The sequence below is a fragment of the Berghia stephanieae genome, unplaced genomic scaffold (assembly GCF_034508935.2).
Source record: "Berghia stephanieae isolate SIO BIC M18660-M18661 unplaced genomic scaffold, UCSD_Bste_1.3 scaffold493, whole genome shotgun sequence".
Lineage (NCBI taxonomy): Eukaryota > Metazoa > Mollusca > Gastropoda > Nudibranchia > Aeolidiidae > Berghia > Berghia stephanieae.
In genome coordinates this window covers 1-20,587 of record NW_027626322.1, presented here as the reverse complement: position 1 = coordinate 20,587, position 20,587 = coordinate 1, and the positions used below count along the sequence as shown (strand labels likewise).

The following is a 20,587-nucleotide window of genomic DNA, read 5'->3' as shown; positions in this document are numbered from 1 at the left end:
GTTTTTTAAAAGGGGTATTGTGATGGTTTTGGCAGTTAAAACAACCGTTGGGAAAACCGCCTTTAGGGGGAAAGATTTCAGGCCCTGATAGCCTTCCACTGTTTTCATTCACGAGGGCAGGCGATTCTCCGGATAAAGTGAGGATGGATAAATGTAAAAAGAAAAAAGATTAAAAGTACAAAAATTGTATGCAATAGCATTCAATTCCAGACCTGCCAGCTAAAAAAAAAAAAAAAAAAAGCATTTTATTTTTTATTGACAATTTAAAGACAAAAATCTGCATAAAAAAACCCATAAGGGCACGAGTTTGTGTTTGTCAATCTAAAATACTTGAATGAACTAAAATGCAACAGGCGCATCAATCAAATTCAAGGGTTTAATGAATGACTGCAGAATTCCCAAAAAACGTCGCTTCATTGTCTTTGTAACATTTTCATGGCATACAAAAACGCAATAGAGTGGTCACCATTTATAATTAGTCCTCAGAAATCAAGCACTTATAACTGCATCGTACTCATAGTCAAATTCAAATTATATTTTGAAAAGTCTATGGACAACCATCAAATCTTAAAATTCCTTATCTGGAAAAAAAAAAAAAAAACAAAGACAAAAAAAAAAAAAAGACTCAAAAAAATACCCCACCTAGATCTGCTTATATTGTCTTATAGGACTTAATAGCGCTTGCAACACTATAAAAAGGATGATGATATGGTGACTGATTCAATAAATAGGGAACATAGATTTCACGAGCACCTCAAAGATGTACCATTTTGACATTACCTCAAAGTCTCACCGAGACACAAGCAAAGGATCCTGCTAAAACATTTACATAATGCAATAATATTCAAAACCTATAACTATAACAGTACATAACAGAGAGATGATTTACAGTATAAAAAATCATCGCAAGAAGAAAGGTACTGTATTTGACTGTCTGCCTCCCAACTAAAGACCCCGCAAGGACCAGGAAAAAATGAGCAATCTTAATCCATAACAAAGACAGGGAGCAACATGGAAAGGGAAAACAAATATAAGGGATAGAAAAATGTGAACTCTCTGCCCAGAACCCTTCCAAGAAATTTTTTTTTTTAATAAAAAAAATTACAAATTCTGGAACAGTCAATTTTGTCACAAGCTGGTCATCATCTCTCCATCTCAGTGCGCCACCTTGAATGTATCGTAATAAAATATGAGTTGGAATGGCTGTTGTCCTTTAAACATTTGGTCCTGGTGTCAATAGTGCATTTACCTAACTAATCTATTACTATATATTACACTCAATAGATGGAGGGGGGAGGGACAATTAAGTACTGAAAATATAAAGTAGCAAGAAAAGAAAAAATATTACATATTTATTTTTAAAAATTGAGTCTAATTGCGACTAAAATAGAATTTGCGATTAATTGCTGTCAAGTGTAAAATTTTCGGCAGCGAAAAACTGCAGGGACAAAATGTCGATGGAAAATAACTATAAAATGAATGAGTCTTACAAATTTATCACATGGTGATTTTCATGGTGGTGATTAGCCCCTGTAACCCTCAGAAACCAGTATTAATTTCAGAGTCCTGCATGGTAAGAAAAACTTTTTATTACAAAATAATAAAATTATCCACAACATAGTATGATAAAATATTAATAGCGTTGTCACTTGCATAACTCAATTGTGAAGGATTTCAACATGCAGATTATAGAGCAATTGAAAATAAATCTTAATAAGATATTCAATAATAATACTAATCCAGCGCAATCAGATACAATGAACAAATCAAGTCTTTCACTTTTTAAAACTGTTCTGGTAATAGTTGAACTATTGTCTTGCTGCATTACATCGTGCAGCCCGCCCACTGAAGACTGTAAATGAGCTGCAGATAGGCACACATTGCCTCTTCCTCTGGATGTTTTAAAATTCAGAATTAGTTTGATTGCTTTATTAAAATTGTCTTGGCAATCAAGATAGAAAAGCTGATGGAGATAATTTACTTCCGAGTTATTCTGAAATATTATAACCTTGTGCATATAATATTTTCATTTTTTTTAAATATGTAAAAGTAAAAAAACACCTCCTGCCCCGTCCAAAAACAACCTCCTACCTCTGGTTAGGGCGAACTCCTTTGCTTGAGGTCAATCGCTTTTTGCCCTGCTTGCATTCATAGACACAAAAGTCATAAATTAGCCAACTTTCCTCAGGGTGATATGATGGAAGCTGAAAAACACGGAATAATATAAAAGATCATAACATAAACACCTAAATATTAAGTTAAAAATTGCAATATTTTCTCCAACTGAGACAAAGGTGTTACAGTTCAGTACGTTAGAAGAATAAGAAAGTAAGTCGAGAGTTTTCTCGAAGAACTTAAATTTGTGACGTGGTACTCAAATCAGGGACTAGGTCAAAAGCTGAATGGCACAAATGGAAAGCCAAAGGCATGTTGTTTTCAATATTTAAAGTCAATAAAAATTCAAATTCTGTGCATTCTAATATTAGGCAAACAACTACAGACCACACTAAATTGAATTGTATTAAGTAAAAGGATCTTGTCACATTCAATCAAGCTGTCATTTGAGAAAAATTACTACATTATAAATTGAAGTTCAGATCGCTTGTTTGAAGCCGTATTATGAAAATTCATGTATCTGTGTATAAGCCAAGTTTCACCAAAATCACAGTGGCAACGAGTGTCTAATATTTGCCACCAGATACACTCGTAAAATTTGAGTGTAGGCCTATTTAGCAAAATCATATATTAGGAATGGTTTATACTACATCATAAAGTAGCGCATGCCCGTCATCATCCTGCATCTTTTTTTATATATATATAAATATTAAAAAAAAATTGAGCTTTCATAAGCCGCAATATCCACCAAACATGCTCAAAGCACTTTACAAAGGATCCATGACTAGCAGCAACACGTAACAAGTAGAACGTTTCTTCTGACAGACAACGCTCTTAGCGCATAGGAAATCATACACATGAGTACAGTGAGAGAATGTGAGTCCTTGGCGAGGCTCGACCCCAGGACCTTCCAATCCGGAAGTGAGTGCCACACAGCCGCATATATCTTGGCTGTTCATGAGAATTTGCCAAACACCTACAAACTAATTAGTAAAAAGAGGGGAGATGGGCAGAAATAGACAGACAGATACACACTCAGAGAGAGAGAGAGAGAGAGAGAGAAGAGAGAGAGAGAGAGAGAGAGGAGAGAGAGAGGAGAGAGAGAGAGAGAGAAGAGAGAGAGAGAGAGAGAGAGAGAGTAATATCAGATGCCTGTGGTGTCAGTCCGTTTAGGAGCGAGGTGGCGGAAGAAGTAGTCTAGCACTAGTACTTGGGTAGTAGTATAAGTAGTAAATAGGGGAGGTCTTCTGCACGTTCCTTGAGCTAAGGAAAGTATTCCTTCAACTAACCTTAAAATAAAAAATAAAACATTGTACATTTCCAACACTTGGACCTGCACTATGACCTATAACTAAAACTAACAGACAAAAAAAAACCCCCGCTAAGACTCCTCTCCAGTACCTTTCAATATTTCAAATTGAATTATAATGGCTGCAGAAAACTAAAACAATGGTCATATAAGGAAATTTACAAATCAATCAAGTTGTTCTACAGGTTTTAAAATGAAAATATGAAGTAACAAGATATCACTCTAACATAGTGACACCTAACTAACACTAGACATCACACCAGCAGCAATGCTGAGCGGAGTAATTTTACTTTTTTCACTAGCAACCAAGTTGCCACATTGGATTTTCTTTCTTAACTTTTTTTTTTTAGTGTTCTGCTAATGTGCAATCTACATTTAAAATAAAAAGTGGCATCTTTCATTTCTTCTAATTCTAAACAGACACGATTATTAAAACATGTCCACTTCACATCTCAACAACAGGGACAATTTTTTTCACTTCTTGAGGCAGTCTTTTCTTACTTCTTTTAAATTTCATTTTTTTAAAGCTTCTTTATTGATTTGTTTATAAGTTCTATTGTTCTTCTTATTATAATTTCATTGTCAATATCATTTTCATCAGCATACTTTTACGGCACTTTTACCATGTTCTTATTCTTACGCTCTTACAGTTACATTACAGCAGAACGATAGCTAACGCAGGCCTTTAAAGTGCTACTAAATTTGAAAAATTAAAATAAAACGTTTGACAAAAGATCCACAGTTCAAAAGCTAAAACAATTATAAAGTGAAACTACCTCGAGACTCGGGGAACATCGGGGGTAAAGTCTCCCGCCCATACTGGGCACTGTGGGACTGGAAGTCTAGAGAGCTGCGCCGGTGGAACCCGTAATTTAGCTTCTTAAACAGTTCCGATCATTCAGGAGAGGAGTAGTATCTAGTTGTAGTTATAAGTAGAAGAAGAAGAAGAGAAGGAGCATGTTCAGGTTCAAGTTCAACCCTCTTAGTAGGCACTTGCAAGAAGTAGCTCTCGCGAGTTGAAAACAGGTGAGGATTTCTGTTTCCGTTTTTGAGGGGAAAAAATTTAGGAGTGATTTTAAAATGTTCATTCTTCTTTCTCAGTTGAATGAAATGGCATGTGTTATATATCATTGGAAAGGACATAAAATTCTACATACAATGATGCTAATATTATTATCTTCCTATAGGCTGCCTCTATTCTCATCCCCCCCCCCCCCCCCCCGGCCGATTGGATTACGGAAAAAAACGTCGCCGGCATTTTGCGATTTGGATTTGATTGATTTTTTTTTTTTACAAATTACTGCATTACAACCTTTGGATTAAACATACAACAATTGTGGACTACTATTATGAAGACTAGCATCCTAGTCCTAGACTAGGGGGATGAGAATAGTCACTCCCCTTCCTATATCATGATTTTGAGAAATCTTTGCGTAAAGAGAGTAGGTAGCCTATACTATATGTGTTTAAACGCTTATAACTTTTAAACCAGAGATGGTCCTTCTTAATAAAAAAAATTCCTTCTGAGATACATATTAAAGTAGTTTCTCTGAAAATTTCAGAGCAAAATATGTTTGCACTCAAAAGTTAGAGCTCCCCAAAAAACAAGTTATTGGCCTCGATTGTTTACAAAAGCTGCCATTTTCTTATACTGATTCACTTCCTGTCGTCTGCTGCGTTTGAGAGATAACTTCGTCAATCCACATCAAAACTTTACATCTTTATATCTTACAATATATTCCATTTATGGAAATTATTTTTGTTTTAAATTATTCAATTAATTGGCGTTTTCATGTCCATGCATTCATTTTATAATTTACAATTCTCTTCCTTTTTTTCCGATTGATTTTTCACTGCTGATTTTGACGTTTTTCATCCTTTGACGGAGGTCTGTCCAATTTCGGGGAACGGGGGAGGGGAAGTTTTTAAAATCACCTATTTTCGATCATTTAAAACACTAATACTACAACCTCAAACATTTATCAATCCATATCTCTGCTTTTATGAGGTCTATTTTCATTTTGAAAAGTTCAAAGTGAATAACTAAATGACGCTGATTCAGTGGTGTAGTTGGTCTATCTACATGTGAATAAATATTTAATTGTCGACTTTTCCAAAATTCCAATAGGTTTTGCATGTCGTGGTCTATTTTTCCTTGATTTCAGCTGTTTCAGCTCTAAACTATACTTTTCTTTCTCAATAAATAATTTTTTTTTCTGTTTGCAATGTATTACAGAGATGTTGAATTACCACATGTAAAACTTTCAAAGTTGTATCTGAGGCCGTTTCTGAATTATACTCGATTATCCATTGGGTTGCTGTGTTTTGGTCACATATTTTCCTATTCCTATTATTGATAGAGTTAGAGTGAGAATGACGAGAAAGATTGCCACTTAATTAAGGAAAAAATTGTCGTATCTAGTTTACTTACCTTCTTTGTTGACTTTTAAATAAAAAGTACATTATTCTCATTTTCGAATGTTTTCAAATTGGAGAAAAGATGAGAATGTCTCGTTTACCGAGAGGGCCATTTTTTTTTTTTGCTTCACACTTCTCAAAGAAAGACCGCGAAAAGTGGAGTAGCTGGTCGGCTGGTCCTTGAAAGCTCACAAATGCAACTTTAAACGCATAAGAGTGCTGGGAGTAGCTACAAATAGGTAAAGGAGCGGTGGTTTGCAACTTTAAACACATAAGAGTTCTGGGAGTACAAATAGTGAAAAGCGGTAGTTTTCGCTATTTGTAGTGGTAGTACAAATAACCACTTCGTAAAAATTTTAGTGAAATTCAAATTTATAGGTTATGGTCGCATGGATGGGTCATGATCTTCACGATGAAAAATTTCCTCCTTTTTAGTGACCAGTCATTCTCACCCCTGATGGCTGGGTAGCGCTGATGGTAGGGCTCAAAGGCCAATAGCGCTGGTGGTAAGGACCCAGTGGCACATAGCACTGGTGGTAGGGACTCAGTGGCTGGATAGCACTGGTGGTAGGGACTCAATGGCTAATAGCGCTGGTGGTAGGGGCTCAAAGGCTAATAGCGCTGGTGGTAAGGACTCAATGGCACATAGTACTGGTGGTAGGGACTCAATGACAATGGCTAATAGAAATAATAGTAATAGCGCTGGTGGTAGTGGGAGGGACTCAGTGGCTAATAGCACTGGTGGTAGGGACTCACTGGCTCATAACACTGGTGGTAGGGTCTCTATGGCTGGATAGCACTGGTGGTAGGGACTCAGTGGCTAATAGCACAGGTGGTAGGGTCTCTATGGCTGGATAGCACTAGTGGTAGGGACTCAGTTGTTAAAAGCACTGGTGGTAGGGGCTCAATGGCTAATAGCACTGGTGGTAGGGGATCAATGGCTAATAGCACTGGTGGTAGGGACTCAGTGGCTAATACTAATAGCGCTGGTTGTAGGGACTCAGTGGCTAATTGCACTGGTGGTAGGGACTCAGTGGTTAATAGCACTGGTGGTAGGGACTCAATGGCAAATAGCACTGGTGGAAGGGACTCAATGACTAATTGCGCTGGTGGTAGGGACTCAATGGCTAATTGCGCTGGTGGTGGGGACTCGGTGGCTAATAGCACTGGTGGTAGGGTCTCTATGGCTGGATAGCACTGGTGGTAGGGACTCAGTAACTAATTGTACTGGTGGTAGGGACGCAATGTCTAATAGCACTGGTCGCAGGCAGGAACTCAATGGCTGATACTGATAGCTCTAGTTAGGGACTCAATGTCTGATAGTTCTAGTGGTAGGGACTCAATGTCTAAAACTAAAAGCACTGGTGGTAGGGACTCAATGACTGATAGCACTAGTGGTAGGGACTCAATGGCTGATGGTAGGGATCAAAGGCTAATTAACACTGGTGGTAGGGGCTCAGTGACCAATAGTGCTGGTGGTAGGGACTAAATGGCAAATAGCACTGGTGGTATAGACTCAATGGTTAATAACATTGGTGGTAGGGACTCAGTGGCTAATAGCGCTGGTGGTAGGGACTTACTGGCTAATAACACTGGTGGTAGGGACTCAATGTCTACAAAATCACTGGTGGTAGGGACTCAGTGGCTAATAGCACTGATGGTAGGGACTCATGTCTACAAAATCACTGGTGGTAGGGACTCAGTGGCTAATTAGGATAGGTTTAGCAAGTCTTGAAAAATTTATTTAAGGAATTGTTTTTCGATTACGATTGAAAATATGGCACTCATGAAACGACAGGAAAAAAATCCAATTTAAAAATTCAAACGACTAAATTTTAGTTTAGCCCAAAGTCAAAGCCATCATGATGCAAAACCCATCATACGAAAGATTCTGACAAATTTGAAGACAACCTGATGGAAAATAATCCAGATATGAATGAAGAATGTTAGAAAATCAGAAAATGATGCAAAATGGAATTTTGATAAAAAACAAAATCTTTCTTTAATTTGATAAACAAGCTAATTTTTCAGACAACATCCATCAAAATTCCAAAGTATAATCAATATATATGGAACAAGTAAATAGTCGAATTTTGTAAATTGATCAAATTCTGAAAAAAAAAAATATAATTGATTCGCTAACCCATACCACTTAGAATTTTTTGTTGTTGTTGACATTCATTTTTCATTTGTTTAAAAATAATTTGGTGGTCAATTATGATTTATAGTTAATCTCATAAACTAATAATGTGATTGATGTTAAACACACAAAAAAATCCCCCCCCCCTCCAAAAAAAAACAAAAAAAAAAACAAAAACATCTTTAATATATTTTTTTACATTTTAAAGAGGCACCCTATAGGCTAAAATTAGATGTAAAACCCTAAAACTAAAATTGCTAACATAGATGAACCAAAAACCAGCGTATAAATTTCTTTCAAATTTACACACAATGTATATTACATAAATAACTAGATAATGATGGAAGAGTTTACCACTGGTCTTGAAAAGAAATTCTTTAGAATATGTTTTTTAATTCGACTGAAATTGTGGCGCTTATCGGCAGGAAAAAAATCAATTTTTAAAATTAAAAAATCTTACATATTTAAATTTCCCCCAAAATACTTCCGTCATGATGCAAAACACACAAAAAAGATTCTGAATATATTTGAAAACAATCTAAAGGAAAATGACATGTATGATTGTTAGAAAATCAGAAAATGAAATAAAACGGAAATTTGAGAAAGCACTAATTCGACATAAGCTGATCCATAAAATTTTCAAAATAATGAGCGTCATAGGACAAGAAATGACGATAATTGAGTAGATTGATCTGTCTAAAAAATGTATAAATGATTCGCTAACCCATTCCCTAAGAAAATAAATGCTAAAAAATTAAAATATTTCCGTACTCTTTCATTTTATGGTCAGAGTTTATTTATACCTTACGAATTCATCATTGTAATCAGAAAAACTAATTATTTACCAGATTACTTATCAGTTGATTCCTTGAAATATTAAAAATTCTCGAAATATGATTTCGCAAAATATGATTTGACGCACTACCCTCATTTTTCAATTTTTAAAATAGACTTCTGCTTGTGAGATAAGTATGTAATCAACTTGAACTGCAAAATCAAATCTATTTTAGACAAGAAAACAGCTGAATGGTGATAATAGATCTAGCTCAGAATAAAAAGCAATAATTTTCTTTCGCAAACTCCTAGGAGAAAAATTTTCTTTCGCCTCCAGGAAAAAAGTCAACACCACTTGTTTGCGACTGTTGTTTCTGTAGTTCCACAAAGAGGGTTGATCTTGTTCTGGTTTGAAAAATGGAAATAAAAGAGACTTTTCATTAGCAATTTTAGACATGGCTATAAAATTAAAATCATTGTCATAAAATGAATTTATCATTCACATACCAATTTTTTTTTAACTGGTCATCGTTCTCACCAACACAGTTGAAATTTCATTGGTTTTACATCCACAGGCCAAAACTCTTGGCAACAAACTCTATTAAGTTCATAAATGCAGTAGTAACTCAATTCAAATAATCCTTTGTCAATTTCATTAAGAAAAATGAGCATTTACACCCGAGCATGCAAATCTCAAACTTGGTTCAATGCCCAGTTTTAAACCCTCTATTACATTAGTATTGGCAAAACGAAAATCTCAAACAAACTGGACATTCCCTTGTGGTCCATTGAATTTTTTTTTCGCGAATTGTGTTGAACTGGCCGAGAAAAGGAAATTGAATAGTCTCACTATCAACTCTCGACAGAGTTCATAATAACGGAGAATTATAATCATATGAATTTTATCAAGACCACCCACATTTTCATTTACCTCCCTAAAATCCTCAAATTTGGAAAACTCGAAAACACGAAAATCTCGAACAAATAGGCGTGGTCCCAACTTGTTTGAAATTTCCGTGCTCGAGTGTACTTCATTGATCACCAATAAAAATGTAAGGACGCTATGAAGATTTGAAAACAATACTAACCAGTTTCAAAAAGTGCTTACAGATACTCTGCTCTGCTGGCACAGATGATGGTTTGCTGATTGATAAGATTGCCACAAGACATCTTGAGCCAGCTATCTTTCTTGATTGTCAGGAAACCAGTACGGTCAACTGAATTCTTTCCTGTTGGCTGTCGAAAAAAAAAATTAATTAAATTTACTGCAGTGAAAATGGCACATACCAATGCCATTGCTTAAGTTAATAATTATAAATAATAATAATAATAATAATAATAATAATAATAATAATAATAATAATAATAATAATAATAATAATAATAATAATAATAATCATAATAATGATAATAATAATAAATAAATTGAAAAAAAGTAATATTAATAATGATAATAATACCCTATTGTTTTTCATTATTTGACAATACTGTATATCTACAGACTATGTGACACAATGTCATTGTCATTATCAATATCATCATCATGAGGCATTTCAATCCAACTCCAAAGTTCTAAAAATCGGGTCACAGCCACTAATTAGCTTAATGCTGGAATGCCAAAAACTGGACGTTTACCAACTCCCACAATTTTAGAGTTACTGCCTCCCCCCCCCCCCCCCCCCCCCCCCCCCCACCAACGTGCTCGGCAATTGGCAGTAACAATTTGTACTTCTGGGCGAGTGGATCACAATTTGAGTTCCATTACCACCGCTGCTGCTCACTAAACTGCCCACCAGTCACCAGCCCAGTTGTTACAGTTACAGTTACACAAGTACTCTAGAAATAAAATCATCTAAGGATTAATCCATATAAAGATCACATTGGAATGCAGAACACAAGACACACGCGCCAGTCAGTAAGGCGTGTTGATATTACAAAACAATTACATTCTCATTCATTCATATTATATCTCATCATAAATATCGCCACCGCTCGAATACTTTTTACTGTCCTAGTCCTAGCCTTGACTGAGAATTTTTTTAAAAGAAAAGAAGAAAAGACAAATTCTTACCTTTACAGAATCCTGACGAATAAAAATGGTGTCAGTCTCAGTCTCCAATTGCTTAACTGCATTTTGGCAATTGTTGATAAGATGAAAAATTGTTACCAATAGCGATGGCCATTATTGAAATACTACGTATTGAAATTGATGATGCTCGTAAATCGGGAGAAAACAATCATGGGTTGGCGCCACGGCCCACCACGGTCGACTTACCGGATGTGACCTTTGACACGACCAGGGGTCAAGGCCCCAGAATAAGTACGGCTAGACTCCTGTGCTCCCCGTACTTAATGACGTCTAGCCTGCCAGTCTACCCGTCCTTAAGTACGGGTAGCCACCAGGGGTCAAGGCCCCAGAATAAGTACGGCTAGACTCCTGTGCTCCCCGTACTTAATGACGTCTAGCCTGCCAGTCTACCCGTCCTTAAGTACGGGTAGCCACTTCGTTATTTTTATTGGGCCATGTGTTGTAGACACCCATCAGTGACTCTTTGTTGAAATTTAGTCTTTTTCATTTTAGTATTGAGTGGAGATCTGTTCCCACATGTTATAGACAACCATCAGTGACACTTGAGATTTCTAGATCTATAGTAGGCTAGTACTAATAAGATCTGAGATATTTTAAAGGCTCCATACACGCACGGTTTTGATAGGCGTCCGAACCACGATCAGGCAAACCGGGGTGAAAACGCAATGTGTGTGGCCAAATACCTGGCCGATAAACCTAGGTACGGTCGATCGCCCGCACAGCCCGCTTTGCTTAATATTTTTCGAGGCGATCGGCGATCGGGGGCGTGGCAGTATAAAAAATTGGACAATTTTTTTCGGATTTTCGCTGTTTTGACGTCAGATTCGTGATCAGCGTCGAATTTACAATAGGTTTGATACCAAGAACTATGTTTTTACTCCAAAAATTGATGAAATTAGAAATAAATTTTAATTAATATTGAGGCTATGTGGCCGACAGAAAAGTGCCCCTCCCTGTTTTGTGATGGATCAAGTGGTATGACTCTCGCTTTCGGATCGGAAGGTTCAGGTTTCGAGACCCGCTCTGAGTGGCGCAGAGTTGAGTCCTTGGAAAAGGCTCTTTACTCACATTCTCTCACCGTAATCAGGTGTAAAATGAGAACATGGCCGTTCGTTGTCTTTGTTGGGAAAAAATGTCACATCGCCTGACAGGCGTCATGTCTCGTCTTTCAAGTCTAATATTGCTGTTGCCTTGGGACCCCTTGTAAAGCGCTTTGAGCACGTGGATATTGCGCCAAATAAATGCTGTGTTATTATTTTTTTAAAATAATATTTTTATAAATGTTGCGCCAGGAAGAGGTAGATGGCAAAAGTTTCGTTCTTGTTCATCGTAAAACTTATAAAGGATTTCATACAAAATAAAAAATAGTTTTCATAATTTTCAATGTAATGATATAATAATATGCCAGTTCTTTTTTTTTTTTTTCCTCCTCACCCGTTGACGCGACATGACGGTCGACCTTGACACAGACATTTGGGATTGGCAGATGCCAAAAAGCCTTGGAATGGGGTGGGCATTGTAACCTTGAATTATAATCTACAAACAACGCCCCCCCCCCCCCCCCAAAAAAAAATAAAAAAAAAAGAAAAAGAAAAGAGCTGTGTGCGTGTGTGTGGTGGTGGTGGTGGTGGGGGGGGGGGGGGTGCGAATGCGAGTAGTCCCGAGGAGTACCCGTTTAACCTGCCACGGGAACACTGTCGATTTGTTTTATAAATAATAATAATAATAATAATAATAATAATAATAATAATAATAATGATAATAATAATAATAATAATAATAGTAATAATAATAATAATAATAATAATAATATAATAATAATAATAATAATAATAATAATAATAATAATAATAATAATAATAATAATAATAATAATGACGATAAATAAAAAATCTTTATTGTCCACAAAATGGAAAAATTTCCGTGGTCTACGTTGCTTTTAAACTTAAATCGGATTGCAAATGTATTGATGTTATGCGTATTGGAAAAATACTCACGACATCTCCATCGGGGTATAACATATTAACACACAAAACTGCAAACGCGAACGTTCATTGTCTGATTGATATAACTTAGTGATAAGTTAATTATAAAATGCTGTCTAAAAGCAATAACAACGGGTTGACTAACGTCAAATTCATTCCTTCTATTGATGCTCTGTGTTAAATTAAAATACTCACAAAGTCCGCCAGCCATAAATATCACTCCAGCCCAAAGATCTACATGGAACCTTGAACGTTATAGTCTGATATATTTTAATGAGAACTAATCATAAAAATGGGTGTCAAAAAACAATAACAATGAGATGAGTGACGTCAATTTGGTTCCTTCTATAAATATCCAAGAACTTTACTCACTCCATCCGCTCTCTCCTCCTTCAATACATATGAATCTATTCTCTCATCACTTTTTTGTGCGGCTATGCATGTGATCTTGTGAAATGACACTCGCCTTTGGATCGGACGGTACTGGATTCGAGTCCCGCTCTGAGTGGCGCATAATTGAGTCCTTGGAAAAGGCTCTTTACTCGCATTCTCTCACCTTGTTCACTGTTAAAATGAGTACCTCGCTGTTTACAGCGTCGTCTCTGTCGGGAAACAATTGCAATATCGCTTAACAGTCATGTCTCGTCTAACATGTTTTTATGTTGGCCAAAGACCCTTATAAAGTGATTTGAGCACCTTTATTGAATATAGCGGTATATATAGCGCAAGTAAATTTTTCTCTCTTTCTCTTTCTCTCTCTCCCTCTCTCTTTCTCTCTCTCTCTCTCTCTCTCTCTCTCTCTCTCTCTCTCTCTCTCTCTCTCTCGACATGTTAGATTATTATAGCTATTGCTACATATGATGCGAATATCTTGGACGGTTATTGATGCTATGAGTTTAGGTAAAATGCTCGCAACAAACCACCAGTCGGAAATAACGTACCGTCATACAAAACTACGAGTAACCTTGAACGTTAAAAGTCTGATTGATATAATTTAGTGAGAACTAATTACCAAAATGACTGCCTTAATACAATAACAAAGAGTGGAATGATGTCAATTTCGTTCCTTCAACAGTCTAATTGATATAATTTAGTGAGAAGTAATCACTATTGTGGCAAGACGAAAGATAGAATAACAGACAGTAACTGGGATCGGTTCTGTCGGCCACATAGCCTCACTATTAATTAAAATTTATTTCTAATTTCACCAATTTTTGGAGTAAACACACAGTTCTTAGTATCAAACCTATTGTAAATTTGACGCTGATCACGAATCCGACGTGAAAACAGCGAAAATCCGAAAAAAATTGTCCACTTTTTTATACTGCCACGCCCCCGATCGCCGATCGCCTAAAAAAAATATCTCCCCGTATGTGGGCAAAAATCATCTGCGATAAACGCAGGGATGGGGTCAAAGCGATAGGTCATCCGTCCCGCTTCCAGCGGATGTCGACGTCTATGGAGGGCTTTAGAGATTGAGTTGAACATGGAAAACGCTGAGTTGTACATTTTGTTAATTTTATGTGCCCCCCCCCCCCCCCCCACCTTGTTTCTCTCTCTCTCTCTCTCTATCTATCTGCCTCTATCCCTCTTCCCCCCCCCCCCCGTACCCCCCCTATCCCTACCCCCCCCCCCTCTCTCTCTCTCTCTCTCTCTCGCTATATTATATCTACCTATCTACCTACCAATATATCTATCTATATATCCCCAACCCACCCAACCCCAAAATGAATTTTAAAATCACAGATTATTATAATAATGATAGATCTTTATTGTCCATCAATATGGCAATTTATCATTTAGTTACACTTGTTATGACGTTATATAATAACGATAACATTGAACAGATATTTCACTCCTACTTATTCTCTCTCTCACACACACACACAATTGAGGAATGTGAGTACATTTAGTTAATTTTGTGTGCCCCCCCCCCCCCCCTGTTTCTCTCTCTCTCTCTTTCTCTCTCTCTCTCTATCTATCTATCTGTCTATATCCCTCTACCCCCCTCCTCTCTCTCTCTCTCCCATTCTCGCCATATTCTATATATCTACCTACCTATCTGTCTATCTATCCCCGACCCACCCAACCCCAAAATAAATTTTAAAATCACAGATTATATATTATTATTATTATTATTATTATTATTATTATTATTATTATTATTATTATTATTATTATTATTATTATTATTATTATTATTATTATTATTATTATTAATGTAAGAGAGTTAGCTTATAGCAAGTGGGTTTAATGAGTTCACAGTGCTTGTATATCAGTTAAACTTGGTCATTATAGTGAGTAGTCTAGGACAGTTTTACGTTCCAAAGTTAAAGGATTGGTCATTATATTGAGTACTAGAAAATTACTTTCTTTGATCGGTGTTACTTGGTTATTGGGGATAATAGCATCAAATTATAGTTGGAATTTATTATTTGGGCGTACAGATTATTTGGGCGTACTGAACTAACGTTTACCAAAAGTAATATTATATCATAAAAGGCGGGTTTAACACCAATATGTAGGAATTGACGTTTCAGGTTTGATTATGATTTGGTCTTACTCTTAGGGGTTGGATTATAGACTGACAGGGAACTGTCAAAACTGCAAGGGGGCGTGGAACCAATGGAATTGTGGGTAAAATTTTGATAGGGATAAAAGAGGATGTTTCGAGGAAAACGGGAGGATTCAACTTGACCATGAGCTGCACACTTTAAACCTTTTGTGCTCACCATCATTTATTTGCTTTTACGGACTTAGAAATATTCCACGAATATTGAAAATGGTTACTTAGGCAAAATTGACTTTACATGTGGACTGATTTTACGGATTTGGAATTTATGAAACTGATTGAATTATGACCATGCTATTTGATTTGGATTTGGAATTTATCATGATTTGGATTTTGAATTTATCACAAACAAATAAAACTGTAAGAAATGAAACTTGGAATCTGGACTTTTATTTGAATGTCTTGATGTTGTGCATTCAATTATCATCACCGGCCCCTGAACTCTTTCGTCATTATTAACATCTACAACACGACGCAAAGGATAATACTACCATCTATCAAAAACACCACTATACGATCACAAGCCATTACATATGTGTGCAACTACGCAACATTATGTATCTAATTTGGTGTCGTGACTCAGGATTCTTATATATTTTTATTTGGAGCCGTGATACCATGATGTAAAGATGTTATTATTCCGAACCATGGATACACAAGAAATGTATATTGTTGCGGTGTTAATATATATTGAAGTTTTTGTGAGACTCGAATTTTGAAGTGAAAATTGTGAACAGATAGGGAAATAGTTTTATTTGGGAAAGAAAATGAATATCAATTTTGACGGTGAAGTAGTGGAATTATTTTGTATTGAAATATGAAAAAAAAAATTTGAAATTATAGATGATTCCTAAAATTCTGACAAAAGACGATATTTAAAAAAATAGATAAATATACTAAATAATATTTAAATTAAGAGTCACAGATAGAAAAGGAAATTTAAAAAAAAATATAGATATATAGGGCAATATATTATATTCAAAAAGTGAAAACAATATATTATAGAACGGCAAAATAATAATAATAATAATAATAATAATAATAATAATAATAATAATAATAATAATAATAATAATAATAATAATAATAATAATAATAATAATAATACTAATAATAATAATAATAATAATGCATTGATGCTACACGTATTTTATTTAATTAAAAAGAAGAGAGGGAGAGATGAAAATAAAAATTGCAGAATTTAAATGAATATTTTAGTGCGTTTTATTTTTCAAAATAAATGAAAATGCGTTTACTTACAATCAAGCGTTTCGGAATAGATCTTCGAATATTATTTGGTACCGTTAATGGCAATGCTTTGTTAATATCAGTAACAAAGATGTGTCGATTTTTATTTCAATTTTGTATGTTACTGTTGGAATTACATAGACAGTTGGTCCATTATTTAATGTTGTTACGTTTTTATTTTCTGTCAAAATGACTCAAGAAGATGATGGCAATAAAAACACGTACATTATAAGTTTTGATAATTGAAAAATGTCTTATGGTATTTATTGTTATATTACAACATCATTGATTATATTTCTCTCCCGTCAATAGGGATGAATTGGTAGGTTGATATTGACTCTTTGAGATTCATGGGTTCATGACAAAGAGCAAAGTTTTATATCTGTTTGTATTCTTGGTAATAAATGTGTGGTTAACGCAGCCAAGTAATCGACAACAGAGCTTATTTACTTGTGTAATGAGACATGGCGTTATAATAGATTACATAAGACATTTGGATTTTATCACTGGAAATTAAGTTGAAATGATTTATGCGGAATATGAGTCAATCGTTGTTTTGTTTAGTTTTGTTTTGAAACGCGTTTCGTCGTGATTTTTAAAAGGAGACATATTCTCATAATAACGGAATAACGGACTTTTGGTTTAAAGTCGGAGAACAAATAAAATGACGGAGTATCAATTATTATGAAAGACTATTGTCTTGTAATGGGAGTTAAAATGTTATTACGGAAGAATAACAAAATATTGAAAATGCATTATCATGTCATGTGAGCTGATAATATTTGTGACACAAGTGGTTAACTTGTTAAGAATCAGCGAATTATAAGTAACCCATACGGTAAAATGCTGTAAATGACGGGTAAATAAGCGCAGTGATGTAAGACGCGGTAATTAAAGTGCACACGGTTTAAATTACGAGACGCAGGAATGAGGCGTTCGGGAATATTTTATTTTGCGTTTGATTAAAGCGCATGGTTGAACATTATGAAATGATGCAGAAGGCGGAGAATTTTTATAAATACGATGCGCGTGGTTAAAGCGCACACATTTATCAATGCTATATTAAGAGGCGCGAGATAACGTCGCAATGAGTTATATGAATATTTTTATAAGCCGAGGGCAAAGGCGCGAAACATTGAATTTTTATTGACCAGAGTGTATATCGTTTCTGTGAATATTTTGATTATCATATTTTTCTCCTATAGATTCGCTGTTGTAATTGTAATCAATATTTACTGCGTGGTTTGAATTTAACATTTATATCATAAAATTTGTAACTGAGTTGAAGAAGTTATGTTCAATTGTCAAATCTTAAGTGTGTAATCATTCGGCAATCAGTTGAAATGGTAGGAAGTGCTACGATAACATAAACAAAATCATATTTCATTAAATTAGGGATTTTCTAAGGGGAATAATTCGAGTTAATCAAAGGCAGAAGTAGTGTTTGCACTAAAACATGATACAGTCATCACGAAAGAGGACACTTGCAACCATCAGTCATAACGGGAACGCTGATGACAACGACAGAGGCAACTCAAACACAACCATAACATAGGTCGGGAAATGTCCTAATCCCTTTGGTCTATCCACAAATACATTGAAATGGAGTAACAATCTCGACAAAACACTACGCCATTGATACGTCCAGAATCAACACAATCTACAGACTACAAATACACAGCAACCTCAATTACAACGTACCTTTCAACTTATACAAACTTGACAGAATTCATAAAATATATCTGTATCAACACAGATTTCTTCCATGAACCTTTTTTATATTTACATTCTTTATTGAACAATTGGATTACTTGTATTTACTTCTACGACAACAATACCCAACGATGTACGATATCAATAATTACATAAACGTTCAAGATACGATTGTTTTTACAAAAATGATGTCCAATTGTGAACAATACTACTTCCATCATATTCAGTGGTGAGCGTATTCAAATTTAAACTTATGTCAATATACAAGTGTGCAGCACCCATATCTACAACTTATAAACATTGAATATTATAATAACGCCTGTCTTAGTATCATTGTAAAAGATAAAGGCTATATATGTATATAAGACAATGCAGGAAAAAGTATCGCAAAACGCCACATGAGCGATTTCCTTGGATTCATTATCGTATGATATTCAACAACCTGCGTTCAAATAACGAAAATATTGTTGACCTTATTCGACCCTACTACATAGTCTACTAGACTACGTTATTGTTACATCCTCTACCTGGTGTGTGGACTCACGTCACCCACCGGTACTCTACAGATTACATCATCTACCTGGTGTGTACTCACATGCCACCTCATCAAAACTCGATCAACAAACACAGACAATTACAACACACGACCTCTGTCGACTACTACACACGAACTCTTTGTCAACACATGGCTGAGTTCACAACTTTCTTTTGACTTGCTGGATAAGTCAAACTTCATTTAAATTCAAGATCTCGCACACAGTTAATCTTGAATTTTTACAATTTCATCTACAATGAGATTCAACGTTTACACAAGACAACCACAAATATCTACGAGGAGAATCGACCCAGATGCCGGAGATGAATGGATTACAGCGACGTCACAAGACCAAGAAACAACCCAACAGGTTAAGCATACGTTTGCTACCTGTAGAGTCTTTTTTCGTCCCAATTCAAAAGACTCGAACAAATACAACACACTAATTGCAAAAGTTGGTCACTTTAGTAACAGCCCACAATCACATACTGTGTTAGATTTTACTTATTTAGTTATTTACACTGTACTAAATATGAATAAGTCGGACAGACTAATGACTGATTATTTACTAAACACTAATTATGTGATGTGAACAAGTCGGACAGACTAATGTCTGATTATTTATTAAACACTAAATATTTGAATGTGAAGACATTATGGTGATAATTCGAAGACATTTACAGAGGAAAAAGTTTTTAATTAATTAACAATAATTAAATTGAATTTATGACACTTGGGCTATTCAGTGACCACAACACACACAACAATGCAACACGTAGACTAGATACAACCACCTCAACTCTTATAGTTGATATATTTTTTTCATTACATGAAAACTCATTCTAAATGGAGACAATGACTTAATTAACAATTACTGACAATTTTTACAGGATGACCATTCTCAAAACGAACGGATTACTGAGAAATGTGACCTCTGATGGATGACCACAAAGAACAATTTGATATCAATGTAGTTGTAAACTACACCCTGATGACTTAAAAAGCTTAAAAAATTGAAACATCAACAATGAACAATGAATGATAATAACTTCAACTTGAATTTTAAAATGATGATAATGCTATTATTTTGATTTATTTTTTTAATATTTTTTTTATTACTAATTGAAATGTAATCCTTCGTATATGGATTTAGATGTCTATAATACATTATTTGTACCACATATTATAAGTAAGAATTAATGTAATAATGTTGTTTAAATGGAATCATACAATATAAGGGAATATACAAGGTACTGGTTTTGATATGTCAGTAAATGAGTAGACATACATGGAAGCTGAGATTATCACCCATGTCGTAAAGAGTTGAATTTGAGATTGAATAAGACAACGTGAGTATATCACAAATGGAATTTGAACCATCCTTTTTCACGCAATACTATTTATGTGTGATGGGATATGACGAGAATTAAACAATTTTATTGCTATGAAGATGGAATTTAAGGTGAAAAGATATTTTTTTCTTTGAACTTTTAATTACTTGATATCTTACTTTCGATGTTGTGATGCCTTAAAAAGTATAATCGATAAATATATAAATGTTTAATCAACTTTCGTGTTGGTAAATTAAAATTTTAATCACTTTTAAATGATAGATACCTTACTGTTGATGTTGTAATTTGAAAGAAAGAAAAATCTATAATCGATATATATATATCTATTTAGATGTTG

The 20,587-nt window shown here is 35.0% G+C and overlaps 1 long non-coding RNA gene across 2 annotated transcripts; it reads right to left on the bottom strand.

Annotated features, from left to right (window-relative positions):
- Window positions 1-1,506: 1,506 nt before the first annotated feature.
- Window positions 1,507-7,501, bottom strand: LOC144961922 (uncharacterized). Of its 2 annotated transcripts, none has more exons than XR_013643308.1 (3): window positions 5,856-7,501; window positions 2,092-2,204; window positions 1,507-1,566 (listed from the first exon to the last, which is right to left on the bottom strand). It is a non-coding gene; the product is annotated as an uncharacterized LOC144961922 (long non-coding RNA). The 2 variants fall into 2 exon arrangements; XR_013643307.1 differs by lacking the exon at window positions 5,856-7,501 and adding an exon at window positions 4,201-4,610.
- Between the last annotated feature and the right edge of the window lie 13,086 nt (window positions 7,502-20,587).